Below are 14,231 nucleotides of genomic sequence, written 5' to 3' on the forward strand. Positions count from 1 at the left end.
CTCTGGCACTTCAGAAAAAAAGCTTGCTGACCCCTGCTGCAGCCCATGAGGTTCATGAGGGCAGGTACTGTATCTGACCCGCTTTCACATCCCCAAGCCCCAAGTGGTAAAATCTTATGTGTATTAATCAGCTCCTGTATACCTTGCCTGGTGTTAAGCCTATCAGGTATTTTGCGTTCTTCTATCCTCATAAGCCCTCGAGTGCTCCCTTTACAAAAGAGGAAACTGAGGCTTAGAGAACTTGTCCTAGGTCATACCATACTGGTAAGAGGCAGAGTTGGATGTGAACCCAGGAATTTCCACCTCCAAAGCAGGGGTTTATAACCACCAGGCTATCCTGTGGTAAGCTGATGAAAGTATGGATGAGTGAATAAATGATTGGAAGGGTGGATGGTTGGATGGATGAGTGAATACATTGTTGGATAGGTGGACGGATGGTTAGATAGTTGGCTAGCTGGCTGGATGGCTGGATGAATGGATAGTTGGTTGGTTGGATGGTTGGCTGGGTGGGTGGTTAGATGGTTATATAAATGGATTGATGGATGCTGGGATGCATGAATGAATGGATCCTTGGCTTCCTGGCTGTTTGGATGGATGGATGGGTAGATGGTTAGATGGGTGAATGGTTAGATGGTAAGATAGGTGGATGGTTATGTGGTTGGATGGATGGATGGTTAGATGGTTGGATGGTTGGATGGATGGATAGATAGATGGATGGATGGATGGCTAGTTGAATGGATGGATGATAAGATGGATGGACGAATGGGTGGATGGTTAGGTGAATGCATGCATGGATAGATGCATGGTGGCATGAATGGATAGTTGGCTAGCTGGCTGGTTGGGTGGCTGGATACATGCATGCACAAATACATGGATCCATGGGTGGGTAGTTGGGTGGCTGGCTGATTGGATGGATGAATGATTAGATGGATGGATAGATCATTGGTTAGATGAATGTATGCATGGATGGATGCATAGTGGCATGGATAGATAGTTGGCTAGCTGGCTGGTTGGATGGATGCATGGATATGTGGATGGATGGATAGTTGGGATAGATGGGCTGGCAGTGTCCAGAGACAGTGAGGCATTCGTTACATTAAGGAAATGGCATTCTGAGGGGATGAGTGGGGGAGGGGGAAGGTGTAGATAGAAGGGGGGTAGGACAGAGTCAGAGAAGCCAGGCAAGAAGGAAACCCAGTTAAGGCACAGAATGTACTCATTACGGATTCGGTGAGGCAACTTCCCTGCAGGTCCTGACTACCCTTCCCCCAGCCTTGTTTCATTCCCCAAATCCAACCCTATCATTTTCCCAGGAAGTCGCATTAGATGTCCAGATGGCCAGTTACAGAGCTTGAGAGGGGCACACAAAAAAGCCCTCTTCCTATGTATCTCCCTACTCCTCCCAGGGCTAAAGCCTGGAAGGACATTGTTAGGAAAGACTACTCCCAGCACCATGCTTCTCGCTAAGGAGCCTGGATTCAGGTTCCACCATTAGCCCCTGCAGCCCCAGCCATAAAAGGGTGTAAGAGTGACTGCTGGTTTCCTCAGCTCACTCCCCCACCTGCCAGCCTGTGAATCAGTCTCAATGTGCCTGGGCAGGAAGATGGGCTGGGCAGAGAGGCCAGGAGCGGGTGGCACTTCATAAGGATCTGGGTCCCAGACAGGGACTTTGGGGGGTCCATGGTTGATGCACATGTTCTCTGGTATTGCCATCCGCTGGTGGATTTAAAAGCCCTCCCCAGACCCTCCGGCTGCCCACACTGGCAGCTTCGTTTACCAGTCAGAACACAGCACAGAGGTAGCTCTGGGACGGAACTGTTTCCAGATCCTGGCCCCTCCAGCATGCGCTTGCTATGTGACCTCGAGCAAAAGTCGCTCAGCCTCTCTCAACATCACGAGGGTTCAACAACGGGCGAGCAACTTCTACCTTTCTGGCTATTCTTTTCTCGCGTCCCAGTCTCCGGGCCTCCCTCTGTCTCCCCGGCCCCAGCCTCCAGGTCCTCTGATACTCCTGTCTCCTTCTTGACCCAAGCAGGGTGCCTGGTACACATTAGGCCCTCAACCAGTCTGCGGAATGAATGAGCTAATGAATCTTCTCCCTGGCTTCCCCCCTGCATGAACACTCACTGTCACCCTGGACAAGCACTTGGCTCATGCAGGTGACAGTGGAGGCTGAGCAGTGGCCTGGAGTGGGCGAGGGTCGGGCAAAGGTGGGAGGCACGGGAGGAAGGACATCCAGGAGGCTCCTATCACACTGTCCCCCACACCCTGTGGCCCCTGATACTGGCTGGTTATCTTCAAGGGAAAACTCATCCTGAGATTTAAGGCGAAGCGTCTTTTTGCCAAAGCGATTCGCCCAGGCCTCGGGGGATATAATACAAGGGGCCTCTCCAGCCCCCACAGAAGTAAACTGAGGCCCCAGGACCCGGGAGGGGACCGCCACCAACCCCTTTCGTGTGTTGTGTTTGAGGGAGGTGTCTTCCAGAACCCCTGGGAGTCTCAAACCTCCTCTCTTTGGCTGCCTCCCTAGCTTCCATCCTGCCATCACCCAGGAGCAAACAGCAGCAGGAGCCCCCAGCCAGTCACCAGGGTGCCCCAAGGGAGTTCTGGGGTGGATTCTCGTTCTGCAAATTTACCTCCCGACACGAGGTCCTGGCTGAGCCTGGGGAGACGGTTCCTCTGAAGTGACAAGGACCCCATAAGTCTGTGATGTTCTGTCGGGCCCCGGGGGACTAGGGATCATGGAATTTGGGGCCGGATCAGGCAGAGCCTGTGCCCCAGGCAAAGGAAAGGCTCCAGGCTGTCCAGGGAGCCCTGCTGGGGGCGGGGGGGACATGCCTGCCGGCCACTGCCCGCCCCCTTACCTCTCTTGAAGGCCCACCGCTTCAGCCACCGCTTGGAGAGGGCTGGCCAGGAGTGGTTGAGCGCTGAGTTAGCCATGGGGGCCCACGCGTGCGAGAGTGGTGGGTGCACAGCAGGGGCTGAAGCAGGAGTTTGGCCGGGAAGCCCTGCCAGGATGGGGCTGCCAGCAAGAGGGGCGGAGACTGCCGCCAGGGGCGGCCAGATGCATCAGCTGATGGGAGCTTGGGGCCAGGGCAGGGGGGCAGGGGGGCTGGGGGGCCAGGGACTCCAGCCTGGGGGGGAAGGCCAAGCCCTGAGCACAAGCCCCCCTCACCCCTCCTCCATCTATAGGCGTCTCACCCTGGCCAGACTAGACATTCCCAGGACGGGCCGAAGAAAACGGCACTGTGAGTGGTGGTGACATTGGGGTCCTCAGAAGACAAGTTTAGACTGGGTCCTAAGGTGAGCTTGGGTGTGTGTGAACGTCTGCGTGTGTGTGTGTGCGTGCACCACTGGCTGTGATTTTGACCCTGCGTTTGTGAGTCTGCACACAGAGTGTGTATTTTCACATCTGTGCATGTGTGTGTGTGTGTTTAAGTTTTATTTATTTAAGTAACCTGTACATCCCCCGTGGGGCTCGAACCCATGACCCTGAGATCAAAGTCACGCACTCTTCCAGCCGAGCCAGCCAGGCGTCCCTGTGAGTGTGTGTTTGAGGGCAAATCTTGGGTGTCAAGTTGCCCATGTGGGGGTGAATAGGAACATCTGGGTGGTTCTCCCCCCAGCGTTTATTTATTTATTTATTTATTTTGAGAGAAAGCGAGAGAGAGAGTGTGAGTCGGGGGGGGGGGGGCAGAGAAAGAGAGAGGGAGAGACAGAATCCCAAGCAGGCTCTGTGCCATCAGTTCAGAGCCCAACTCGGGGCTTGAACTCCTGAGCCATGGGATCATGACCTGAGCCGAAATCAGGAGTTGGGCACTTAAGCGACTGAGCCCCCCAGGCACCCTTCCCCCCAGTTTTATTGAGATATAATGGACCCATGCCCCGTGTGCTTTTAAGGCACACGGGATAATGACTGGACTTTCATATACTGTGAAATGACCACAACACATTTCGCTAACTTCCATCACCTCATTTAGATGCAAAAAAACCAAAACCAAAAACAACTTTTTTTCCCCTTGTGATGAGAACTCTTAGTTTCTACTCTCTTAGCGACTTTTCCAGCACACCACGCAGCGGCGTTAACGCTGGTCACCACGCTGTGCGCATCACATCCCCAGGACTTACTTATCTTGTCACTGGAAGTTGGTCCCTTTTGAGCCCCTTCCTCCAATTCCTCCCCCTCATCCCCACCCCCTGCCTCTGGAAGCCAGAAATCCAATCTCTTTTTCTATGGGTTTGGTTGCCGTTTTCAGATTCCACGTTTAAGTGAGATCATACAGCATTTGCCTTTCTCTGTCTGACTTATTCACTTAGCATAGTGCCCTCGGAGTCCATCCATGTTGTCCCAAGTGGCAGGACCTCCTTTTTTATAGCTGAATATTGTTTTTTTTTTTTAAGTTTTTTTTTTTCAACGTCTTTTATTTATTTTTGGGACAGAGAGAGACAGAGCATGAACGGGGGAGGGGCAGAGAGAGAGGGAGACACAGAATCGGAAACAGGCTCCAGGCTCCGAGCCCTCAGCCCAGAGCCTGACGCGGGGCTCGAACTCACGGACCGCGAGATCGTGACCTGGCTGAAGTCAGACGCTTAACCGACTGCGCCACCCAGGCGCCCCTGAATATTGTTTTTTAAAAAAGCCCCTGCGATCCGGTGTGTGTGCCTGAAGGCCGGATGGTATCTGTGGGGTTGGGTGCACAAGGCTCACCTGGGACCTGGGGAAATCTGCTTCTGTTACCTGGTCCCTGCCCGGGTTCCTGCGTGTCCGCGCGCGGTTGTGTACGTGTGAGTCGGGTGCGTGGGCTTTGCGTGCGAGGTCAGGTGTGCGGGCTCCGGTCAGCGCGCGTGGCCGTGCCGGTGCTGCCCCCTGGTGGTGGGGCCTCCCTACTGCACCCTCGCTCCCTGCGTCTGAAAAATCCTTTGTTCCCAGCTGACCCCCTCCCCCGGCTCCCCAGATCCTTTCTGTGACCTCCCAGCCCCAAACCACTGTCACTGGTGAGAGGACCAAGGCTTTCTTCTTTCTGGAGTCCTGGCCCGCTGCCGCCCCCTCAGAGGAAAAGGCTGTCTGTCGCTCCTCTCTTCAGTGACCCTCTGCCCCCTCCCTTCCCGAAGGATTATCTGCACGCCTGCCTTTGCCTCCTGACACCCACTTGAGCCCACAGCCCTTGTAGTCTTATTTTATTTTATTTTTAAGTTTATTTATTTATTTTGAGAGAGAGAGAGAGAGACTGTGCAAGTGGGGGAGAGGCAGAGAGAGAGGGGGAGAGACAGACTCCCAAGCAGGTTCCTCAGGGTCGGCGCAGAACCCGTGAACCGTGACATCGTGACCTGCGCCAAAGCCGGACACGTAACTGCCTGAGCCACCCAGGCGCCCCTCTCTGTCTGACCTTTAAACTCTGCCCTTGGCCATCACGTGCCCTCCTCCCCATCTGCACATCCCTCGGGAGGTCAGCTCTCATAGTGTGAGTAGGTGACCGCACATCTTCCGCTCACGGAAAGATACAAAAACACCCACACTTTGCACAGCAGCACCCGGCGCCCTCCAGCACACGCGGACAGTGGCGGACACACGCGCACTCAGTTATACGCAGACGGCCAGGCTCGTCCGTGGAAACCCGGAGAATAGCCCGCGGAGCCGAGCTGCGGTTTGAATGCCCCGGCTCCCGCCACACACGTTTCCCTGCACGGGCTGCGGACGCCTCTCGGGGCTCCCCGACCTCCGGGGGGTGGGCAGGTGGGAGGACTTTCTGTGGGTGCTGAAGCCCCGCCCCCCCCTGAGGGGCCAGCCAGCCTCAGGCGGAGGCCAAGGCCGGGTTTGCCATTTCTGCTTGGCCCTCTTTCACTAGAGCCCAGCCTGCGGAGATGGCAGAGATTGGGGTCCCCCATCAGTCTCTCTCTTTTAGGCGTGACTTAGAAAGTGTCCAGACGCACACCTGTCCGGGCCCCGCTCAGGAAAACAAGGCTCTGGGTCTGGCAGGCTGAGCTCTTACTGTGCGCCCGGCACCCTGCTAAGATTCACCTGCAAGGCCTGGGACACCCTTTGGCCCGGTGAACAAATAGGGCCAGAGCTGCTTGGTGGTCACGCCTCGGTCCTCAGAACATCGGGCGACTGAGCCAGCGGAACACCCTGGGGAATGCGCCCCCTGAGCGTGGCATTCAAGGCCTTCCCCTGTGCCCTCAGCCTAACTCACCAGCTCCGTCCTCCCCGGCCCCAGCTCTCCCCTCCAGGTTCACCCCCTCCCGGTTCTCCTGGGCCACCAGACCCCAGGGGTGCGTGAAGACTGAAGCCGCCTGCGGGCTGGGCGGCCCCGGGGCTGGGCGGAAGCAGGCCTGGGTGTGCCCTGCTCGAACCGCAGCCCTCTTCCCCCCTCGGCCCCACCCCGAGGCGGGCGGATGTGAGGCTCCCCAAGGTGGGCCTTGCTGGGAGCCAGGGGGCGCCTCCCGGGGTCAGAGCTCTGACCTGGAGGGCTTCCCGGGAGCTGCGTCCTCCTCCTCCTCAGAGGACCTGGGAAGACTGGGGTGGGCCCAGCTCACGACTGCCATCGGCCTTAAGAGGCAGCGTTTGTTTTGAAAGTCAGACGCCCGAGCCCCAATCTTTGGATGCCGCTTCAGGGAGGTCCGTGGGGGCCCCCGCGATCCGGTTTAGGAAGCGAAGTCCGCCTGGGGTGGAGACTCTGCCCCAGGGAGCACCCTCATTCACCCCCTGTCTGTGTCCCTTAAGCAGGCTTTGGGTACAAGGGGGCTCTATCTTCTTGTCGGCTGCACGTGTCGTGGACCCCAGGCCCCGGGGTGGGGGGGTGACCTTTCCGGGGCACAGACCTCTGCAGAACAGACAGGCGGGTCAAACGGTCATCCCCGCCCACTCAGGAAGCAGGCTGGCGGGAAGGTGGAGGGAAACAACCTGTGGTGTCTCTGCTGCCCCTCAGGACCCTGCCTCCCCCCCCCCCGCCCCCGCCACTGCCACTCTGTCTCTGTTGGTCACCGGTCCCCCAGGCCCCCGTGAAGGTCACTCACCAGAGAGAGGCTTGTCCTCGCTGCCGTGGGTACCCAGCCCCGCTACCAGCTCCTGTGGCCCCCACGACCCATGGCTAAGGCTTCCCGGCGGCCCAGGGGGGAGCACTGGCGGGGCCCTCGGGAACCGCAGGGTGACCCAACTCTGCCTCAGCTTCCTCTTTCTGAACCTCCTGCCCGCCTGCCCGGTGCCTCTGTGGACTCCAGCCTTGGGCGGAGGCAGGGGTCTGAGGACAGCCCAGGCCAGGTTCTAGAAGCAGGGAGCCTCCCCGGCCACACAGCTGGAGCACCCTGAGAAGTGGGGTGGGGAGCGGGGCGGGGAGTCTCAGCAGCCTCGCCCCCACCCCAGCGGCTTCCTGTGGAACCAACTGCCGAAGAGGAACGGGGTGCCAGGGCCTCACCCGGGCACACGGGTGCACAGAGGTGCACAGGGCACACGGATCGTGTATGCACAGAGACACGGGTGCTCCAACCCCCAGGGACCCGCACTGGCTCGTGCGTGGGGACCCACGGGGTCACATGGACACACGGAGCGACCTGGGTCCCTGTGGCGTTCTGGTAAATGTTTAACAACCACCTCTCTGGCAGAGAGAGAGAGAAGTCCTGATGCGTATGCAGCATGCGCTGACTCCTGTGGTGTAAATACCCCCCCGGAGCTGATTTCAACACCGACCTGATGCACTGAGCATCCAGTCGGGAGGAAACGCTCAGACACGGCTCCAGAGTGTCGCTGGAGTGGGTACTCGGGCACGAGGTGTCCTCAGAGACACGGGCCCCCTCGCGCATGGGTGTGTAGATACCCGCAGGTCCGGGGAGACTCGGTGGGGGGTGGAGAGAGAGCAGTGCACCTGCAGAGACCCCTGGGCACACGCAGGGCTCACCCAGGCTCTTACACGCAGACACCGGGGGGTCCACGGGCACATGCACGGGTGTGACCACAACATGATGAATGGGGCCATGCGGAACCGTGTGCCGGCACGCGGGAGCGCCCACCTGGAGGCCGGAGAGAGGCCCGTGAGGAGACCGGCTCCCAGAGCCCCTTGTTATGTGTTCTGGAAGTTTGCGGGCTGCCTGTTAACTGCTGTCATCCTAAAACATTTAATTATATAAACTTGCAGATACAGAAATCATGTTAAGAATGAAAGTACCGACCACTCAAACCCAGTACCGTGTGCCTGAGGCCACCGGACTGCGTGCTTAGAAGTGGTTAAAGTGGGGGCGCCTGAGTGGCCGAAGGCGGCTGAGCGTCCGACTCTTGGTTTTGGCTCTGGTCACGATCTCACAGGTTGTGGGTTCGAGCCCCACACCCGGCTCCGCGCTGACAGCTCGGAGCCTGCTTGGGATTCTCTCTCTCTCTCTCTCTCTCTCTCTCTCTCCTTGTCTCTCTGACCCTCCCTGCTCACGCGCTCTTCCTCTCTCAAAATACATACATAAATAATTGAAAAAAACGTTAAAGTGCTAAATTTTACGTCATGTGGGTTTGCCATAGTAAAATGAAGACGTTCAGCCCCTCCCTAATTGTCTCGCTTCGTTATTCTCTCATCCGGGGCTGTCGAGGTCGTTTGTGGCGACCTAGCCTCCCAGGGGAAAATGCTGGAGAGTGGCGCGCCCTCGTGCGTGTCTTTCCAAGCCCGAGCTCGCCATGCTGGCACCTGGAACCGGGCCACGGTGACAAGCGTGGATGCTGCGGGGACCAGCAAACACAGCTTGGTGCTCTCCAGCTGGTCAGACCCTGTCCCGCCCACAGGCTGCACACGTGAGGCTCTACGGGCGCTCGCACGGGGCGCAACAGGCCCGTGGACCCCTAGAAACATGAAGCTGCCGGGACACGGCCGGAGAGGGCCACCCGTGGAGACACTCACACACCCGTTGCCAGGTGAGTGCCCCAAAGCCCAAACACACAAACCCCGGCTGGCCCAGGGCCCCGCACCCAGCACGCGACCGTCCGCAGAAACATACAAACACGAGACGCACACAGGACACGAGGAGGCAGGGAAGCACACAGAGTCACGTGCACAACACGTTCTGTCGCCATCGACTGTGTACTTAATGCAACACGCATTTATTGAGCGCCTACTGTGTGCTGGGTCTTTTTGTAGGCGGGGGATTACGGGGACGAGGCAGGCACAACCCTCTGGAGCCCTGGAGGCAGACTGGGAGCCAGGAAACAGACACGGCCTCCCCCCCCCCCCCCCATAATTGGAGATGGCATTGATTGCCGTGAAAGGAAGCAGACATTGTGATGGGACAGAGGGTGGGTGGGGGAGGTGGCTGCAAGAGCCAGGGTGTGTCTGGAAGGCCACGGGAGCTGAGACCTGAGTGCCCAGAAGGGGCCAGGCGTGTAAACGAAGATCTGGGGAAGGACACTCCCCGAGGCAGGAGGCGCAGGGGCAAAGGCTGGGAGGCAGGACTGAGTTTCCTGTGTCGCGAGTGTCTGTGTGGCCAACGTGGGGCCGGAGGGGCACAGGCTGGCAGTGCTCAGACCCCCCCAGACCGTAAGCAAGACGGATGGGCATCATCGGAGGGGCAGGGAAGGGAGCTTGGGGACAAGACGGCTCAGAGGGTGCAGGAGCCCCAGAGACCCACACAGACGCCATCACTGGGTGGTCCTAGGAGGGAAGGTGGGTCTACAGGCCTTTGCCTGGAGGGGAGGGGTCTGCTTTCTCTGTCCCTGCCTCGCTTCTTGTCTCCCTGTTGCTCCTGTCTCTTCCCCACCTCCTTGTCTCTCTGTCTCTCTTCTTGTCTCTCTGCTTCTTCTTCTGGGCTCTCCCCCCACCCCCCCCCACCCCCCCCGCCAGACTTTCAATTCTCTCAGGCCTCTCTCCCTCCCAGCCTCCCTGTCCTGCTCTCTCTGTGTGGTCCAATCGCTAGAGAAAGCTGTCCCCACTCTCAGTGCTCGATCCCTCGCCCCCTGCGCTGGCCACCGTCGTCACCGCCCTCCTCCCACTGCTGAGGTCCCTGGTGGCCTCCTGGACGCTGACCCCTCAGCTGTGTGTCCCTGGCTCTCCTGCCCCTCCACTACCCTGTGTCACCTCCAGGGAGGTCCCCCCTGCTTGCACTACCCTTTTCTGCTGTCTCTGCTGGTAAAATATACATAAAGTAACATTTACTATGGTATCGGCACAAAAACAAGACACAGAGATCAACGGAACAGGGACAGAGAATCCAGAAACGGACCCACAAATGTATGGCCGACTCTAACCACCTCCAGGTGCACAGCTCGGTGGCATCGAGCACATTTTCATTCTTTTGCAACCACCCCACCATCCACCTCCAGAATTTTCTCACCTTCCCAAATTGAGACTCTGTCCCCATGAAACACTAAACTCCCCACCCTCTTCCCAGCCTCTGGTGTCTCGTATTTGACTTTCTGTGTCCCTGAATTTGCCTGGGCTGGGTACCTCGTGAATGGAGTGAAACGCTTCTTGTCCGTGTGTAGCTGGGTTTTTTTTTTTTTTTTTCAATTTTTTTTAATGTTTATTTTTGAGAGACAGAGAGAGACAGAGTGTGATCGGGTGAGGGGCAGAGAGAGGGGGAGACACAGAATCCAAAACAGGCTCCAGGCTCCGAGCTGTCAGCACAGAGCCCAACACGGGCTCGAACTCACAGACTGTGAGATCATGACCTGAGTGAAGTCGGACGCTTAGCCAACTGAGCCACCCAGGCGCCCCTTTTGTAGCTGGTTTATTTCCCGGCCCTCAGGGTTCACCCACGTTGTAGCAAGTGCCAGAATGTCCTTTTTTTTTTTTTTTTTTTAAGGCTGAATAATACTGCGTTGTGTGGCTGGACCCATTTTGTTTATCCTTTCATCTGTCCGTGGACATTTAGGAGGTTTCCACCTTTTGGCCATCGTGAATAATGATGTTACGAGCACGCGTGTGCAAATATCTGTTTGGATCCCTCAAAGAGATGAATTCCCCAGTTTTAGGCCGGGGGGAAATGAACCCATCCAGCTTTTAGCTTTAGGAGGTGGCTTTCTTCAGACCGTAGCTGCTATCTCTGCAATGACCACCAGAGGAGAGTGCTTCTCCAGGGCTCCTCTGGCTGGACAAGCTGGGACCACAGCGAGCAGAGAAAACCCAAACGCCAGGCTGGGAATTCAACACCCACTACCGAAGGGCGGGGCCCCAGCCTGAGCCAGTGAGGGACGTGGGTCTGGGACACAGGTGGCTGTCTCCCTTTCCTCCTCTCACTTTTGATAGAGACGTGGTTGACTGAGATAGTTTCTGTGCTGCAAGGAAAAAAAAAAATCCAGCTGGGCTAGAGAGCAGATGTAAAAAAACAAACAAAAACCTCAAAGTAATAGAAATTGTAGAAGGAACTTATAAGGCAATTTCTACAACTTTGGGTTGAAAAGCTGCCTTTAAAAAAAAATTTTTTTTTAAACTAAGAAAGGAAGCTCAGAAGGCTTGAATAAAAAGACAGAAATATCTGGGGTCCCTGGGTGGCTCAATTGGTTGGTCGTCTGACTTCGGCTCAGGTCATGATCTCGCGGTCCGTGAGTTCGAGCCCCGCGTCTGGCTCTGTGCTGACAGCTCAGAGCCTGGAGCCTGCTTCGGATTCTGTGTCTTTCTCTCTCTCTGCTCCTCCTTTGCTAGTCCTCTGTCTCTCAAAAGCGAATAAAATCATTTAAAAAAAAAAGACAAAAATATCTGATTATATATACATAAACACAAATTTAGGGGGAAATGTTATAAACAGAACCAATAAGTAAAGACCAGTAAGTTGTCTGAGAATGGTTAGGACCTTCACATAAAAAGAATTTCTACACATGGATAAGAAAAAAGACAACATAAATAGAAAACTGAGGGATCACATGAACAGGTACTTCTCGGAACCAAAAGCCAAAGAACATATGAAAATATAGTCCTCAGGAACCCAGAGAGTGTGAGTTTCAGTGACAATGAGCTGTTACTTCACACCCAAGAGGGTGTCAACAAAAACAGAAAAGAGTGAGAATGTATGTCTGATTACTATCTTTTTGCAGATGAAATTATAGTGGAAATCAGAAAATTTGTGAAATTCTGTATATTTAATTTATTTATGACTTCCCATATTTTGTAAAATTGAAGTAAAAATTTCAAGCTGTTATCATAGGGATGCCTGGGTGGCTCAGTCAGTTAAGCGTCTGACTTCGGCTCAGGTCACGATCTCGCGGTTGGTGAGTTCGAGCCCCGCGTCGAGCTCTGTGCCGACAGTTCAGAGCCTGGACCCTGCTTCGGATTCTGTGTCTCCCTCTCTCCTTGCCCCTCCCCTGCTCACAATCTCTCTCTCTCTCTCTCTCTCTCTCAGAAATAAACATCAAAAAATAAAAATTTCAAGCTGTTGTCATAAAGCACATAAAAAAGTGATAAAAAACATAAAAAAATGATAACACTTACTGCTAGCAGAGATGCAGAGAAAAGAATAGTGGTGCATATTGTCATATACAGATATTCCTTGACTTACGATGGGGTTACATCCAGGGGTTACACCAACATCATAAGTTGAAAATATCACAAGTCCAAATGCATTTAATACACCTAACCTATCGAATATCACGGCTTGGCTTAGCCTACCTTGAACATACACAGAACACTTCCATTCACCTACCCTCGGGCAAAATCATCTAACACAAACCTATTTTATAATGAGACACTGAATAGCTCATACAATTTATTCCATACTGCATTGAACATGAAAACCAGAATGGTTGCCAGTGTATTGATTGTTTAAGCTTGTGATCGCATGGCTGACTGAGATCTGATTTAAAAATTCGAACTACGGTTTCTGCCGGACTCATATTGCTTTCACACCATATTGCAAAGTTGAAAAACTGTGAGTGGAACCCTTGTTAAGCGAGGGACTGTCTGTATTTGGAAACTCTTCCCCTAACATGGGGAAGCCATAAACGGTCCCAGCCTTCACAGCCCCCACTCTGTGTCTTCTTTTTTTAAAAAAAGATTTTTTAATGTTTTTATTTATTTTTGAGACAGAGAGAGACAGAGCATGAGCAGGGGAGGGGCAGAGAGAGAGGGAGACACAGAATCCGAAGCAGGCTCCAGGCTCCGAGCTGTCAGCACAGAGCCTGACGTGGGGCTCGAACTCATGGACTGTGAGATCGTGACCCAAGCTGGAGTCGGATACTTAACCGACTGAGCCACCCAAGGCGCCCCGGAACTATACAGATCTTTAACCTTCGAGTCTGAACTTCTTCCGCTCAGCATAATGCATTTCAGATTCATCCACGTTGCTCTGTGTCTTTCTTTGAATCACTGTGGAACGTTCCATTGTAAGTTATTCCACTACTGTTTTCCAGTCACCCACTGACGGTCATGTAGACTGTATCTAGTTGTTGGCGATTACGAACAACACCGCTGTAAACATTTGTGGGAACACGAGTTTTTTTTTCCTCGGGAAAATATCTAGAAGCGGATTACTGGGTCCTGTGGGAAGCGTTCCAAGATGGTGTTAAAAATGTACCATTTCTTGAAAAAGAAGAAAGATGAGGCAGAGGGCCAAGTGAACCGCTAGCCCGTGCACCTGCAGAGGCCACACGAGCAGAAATAAGGAAAGCCTGAGGCCCGGGACGCTGGTACAAACTGTTGGGCAGCACGCCCACTCTCTAGCACTTGACTCAAAGGATCTAGAACACCCATCGCCACGTGATGGCAATGACCACCTTTGAGAGACCCACCTGGCTTGTACCAAAACAGTCCCTTTTGGTCCTTTGCCCTGGACCTGCGACTTTCGGGACTAATTCTGTTTGCGTTTGTGGCTGAATGTAACACGTGTCCGATAAACCACCTCCTCTGCTATCTCAGCTAAAGAAAAAAAAAACCAGGGGCGCCTGGGTGGCGCAGTTGGTTAAGTGTCCGACTTCAGCCAGGTCACGATCTCGCGGTCCGTGAGTTCGAGCCCCGCGTCGGGCTCTGGGCTGATGGCTCAGAGCCTGGAGCCTGTTTCCGATTCTGTGTCTCCCTCTCTCTCTGCCCCTCGCCCATTCATGCTCTGTCTCTCTCTGTCCCAAAAATAAATAAACGTTGAAAAAAAAATTAAAAAAAAAAAGAAAAAAAAAAACCCGATGCATTCCCTGCGGCAATGACAGCACTCAGGGCTGTCACTGACACATTTTAGCTATTCTATTTAGTGCAGAGGGGTAACTCATTGCGTTAGGGCCCCTTGATGACATCAGAAACCCCTGCTGATTGCCCCTGGGGCTTATGCTATCCCTGGATGGG

At 54.7% G+C, this 14,231-nt stretch overlaps 1 protein-coding gene across 2 annotated transcripts in view; it reads right to left on the reverse strand.

The window, feature by feature from the left end:
* Positions 1–7,302, reverse strand: part of ARHGEF18 (Rho/Rac guanine nucleotide exchange factor 18) — an 84,633-nt gene extending 77,331 nt beyond the window's left edge. The window contains exon 1 of one of the 2 annotated variants that reach the window (XM_047828814.1): positions 7,015–7,302. The gene's annotated coding sequence lies outside the window, so the exon portion shown is untranslated. The remainder of the gene's footprint in view (positions 1–7,014) is intronic. The other variant, XM_047828820.1, reaches the window with a different exon arrangement.
* Positions 7,303–14,231: the final 6,929 nt, after the last annotated feature.

The sequence above is a fragment of the Prionailurus viverrinus genome, chromosome A2 (assembly GCF_022837055.1).
Source record: "Prionailurus viverrinus isolate Anna chromosome A2, UM_Priviv_1.0, whole genome shotgun sequence".
NCBI classification, from domain to species: domain Eukaryota; kingdom Metazoa; phylum Chordata; class Mammalia; order Carnivora; family Felidae; genus Prionailurus; species Prionailurus viverrinus.